This window comes from Mytilus edulis, chromosome 6 (genome assembly GCF_963676685.1).
Source record: "Mytilus edulis chromosome 6, xbMytEdul2.2, whole genome shotgun sequence".
In the NCBI taxonomy this organism is placed as follows: Eukaryota; Metazoa; Mollusca; class Bivalvia; order Mytilida; family Mytilidae; genus Mytilus; species Mytilus edulis.
This window is the reverse complement of record NC_092349.1, coordinates 80,860,076-80,862,807: the sequence shown is the minus strand read 5'-3', so window position 1 is coordinate 80,862,807 and position 2,732 is coordinate 80,860,076.

Genomic DNA, 2,732 nt, shown 5'->3' with positions numbered 1-2,732 from the left:
AGTCGGAAATTAATCCGGATAATAGTGTGGCCACTAAAAAAAAGTCCACATCGATATATAAATATAAAAAAAAAATAGATATGATATAGGAAAGCACTAATATCAAAATTTGATGGGTGATTGTTATTTAAGAAAGCTTGTTCTAATATTTAAAGGAAATATTGTTAAAAACTTATGCATGGTGGGGTCAACTTAATTGCCAGTAAAAAGTAAAAGTTCCTTCAGACCCCTCCCCTAGATTTATTTTTGTGAAAAGCGAAGATGTTATTCATCATCGCTTCATTTAATTTTCTGACGAGGTGAACACAAAGAAAATAAAGTGACTGGGGATATTTTTTTGATAAATATCGATTTTACTGGAAATGATAGGACATTTTTTGAGTGGGAACTCTTTTATGTCCACTGACTGTATATCATTTTAGTGACATATATGTCTCGGATATTGGTCAGTCCCAGAAGAATCAATAACCGAAAAGATAGGGGTTTTTTTATTGTGAAAAGACATAAATATGACTTATGTTAAAAAAAATACCAGTCAATAAATTCATTTAAATTCTTTACTTATAGAATCTTTTATTATTCCAATTTCTGATAATCTATAGTGATTCATTTCTAACCATCGATAAAGTCTCAATGCAATCCTGGACTATTCAGTGTACTTAATAGTAATATAGTTCCATCAGTATAGAAGTATATGTTAGTACTGATCTAGAAAAAATATAAACGAAGCATTCTCGTCCCCAAAATACAATGCAATGATTGAACTACAAAGCTACACTACTGGTACAACCGTTACTAACAAAAAGGCAGCGCCTATTAGGGCCAAAAAAAAAAGATTTACTTGAAAGACAAATTCTATTACATGTATGTACCTAAGTATAAATATTAACGTAAAAAGCTCAGTGTTAATTATGGCACCCTAAACGGAGTTTGGGTGACATATTGTTATTCTACGTTTCTTTTTTTCTTATTATTTTATTTATTCTTCCACACATTTTGTCCATGCTATTTCTCAGAATTGGCTTGAACAATATTGATGGAACTATACCATAATGTAGACCACTATATGAAATTGTGCAAACGGGGTATGGCATCATCAAGATGGCTGCCGTTGCCATGGAAACTGATAAAATGTGAAAAAAAATGCAATTTCTAAATCTTTCATTATAAGATCTAGCTGGATGAAATTTTATGGTAATGTTCCTTGGTATGCCTAGATGTTGTGACAATATTAGGAAATCCCAAAATGGCCACCATTGTCATGGAAACAGGGCAAAGGTTTAACATTGGCCCTAAGGGAAAACATTTTGAAGCTGCAGTTCCTGCAAGAATATTAAATCAAACCTTCTACAACTTAATCAATATGTTACATGGCATGTCTCAAAGTTGCTTCTGTCTTTGAAATTTTGGAAATGGTACCCGTAACCATTGAAATAGCAAAAATTTCAAAAATTTCAAAATGCTCCAAAATTGACGAAACTTTACAAAAATGTTAATTGGCATGTGTATATGTTATCTTTGACTTTGAATTTTTCAAAATGGCTGCCGCTCACCTGGCAATGGGGGAAGGGTGCCATCCGTTATTGCTAGCAATTACAAATCTAGTTGACATTGTTTTTATGAATTCTTGTCAGGTGGGGTGTCTTACTTCCGCAAGAAATCTCCATATTTGTGATACAATTAAGTGAAGCGTTTATGAGAAAGTGTCGTAAACAAAGTATAGAAATCATAACTGTCAACGGAGACAAACAAACAAACTGTCTAATACTAGTACATAAAAACAAAAAGCGTTTAAGGCTGATGGAAAAGTTAATATCTTACAATATTTGAAACCTAGATTTAAAAAAAAAAGATTTCTTGTGTTATTTAGGAAAACATGTCTCAAGTCAGAAAGCTCTGGCCTTTGTTAGTCTTGTGTGTATTTCTAATTTTTAGTTCGTTTATATGTTTCGGAGTTTAGTGTGACGTCCATTTTCACTGATTGAGAACTAATATACACAATTTTAATTAGGGACCAGATGAGAACCACCTCTGGGTGCAGTATTTTCTCGCTATGTTGAAGACCCATTGGTGGTCTTCAGTTGTTGTCTTGCTCTTTGGTCGGGTTGTTGTCTCTTTGACATATTTCCACTTTCCATTCTCAATTTAATTATAGTTGATGCCTTTGGTGTTCAGTAGCATCTTTAAGTTCAGTCGTTGTTAAAACACGTTCTTCAGCGATTTTTCTGGAAGAGGAAGTAGGTACGCACTTACTATAATTTGCTCACTGTTGCTATCTCAAAATTGATTTATATCAGTAATAAAGTACTTAGAAAACACAATGCCTCACTCGGCGTGGTCGCATGGTACCGTGGACTGGATCAAACCAAAGACTTGAAACTTGAGTATTTGCTGCTACTCCGCTAGACGCGTGACACCCTAGCTAGGAGTAAGAGCGAACATGTCAGCCTGGATTATGATTAACGTGTCTGGTTAGGGTGACTTGTCTTCCTGAGGACTGTTTTAGATCGTGTCTCGTGAATTAGAAGCTTAAAGTTCGGCTCAGCATGCAGGTCTTGCACAAAGAAGGGTCCATATTCATATCGCATTATAATGTACTCGCCCTGAATATATATTTGATTTGCATGCAATGGAAGTTAAATTTTAACAGCCATCCATATATCCATATTATAAAAAAAAAACAAAAAAAAACAAAAAAAAACAAAAAAAAAAAAAAAAAAAACAGTATTCCG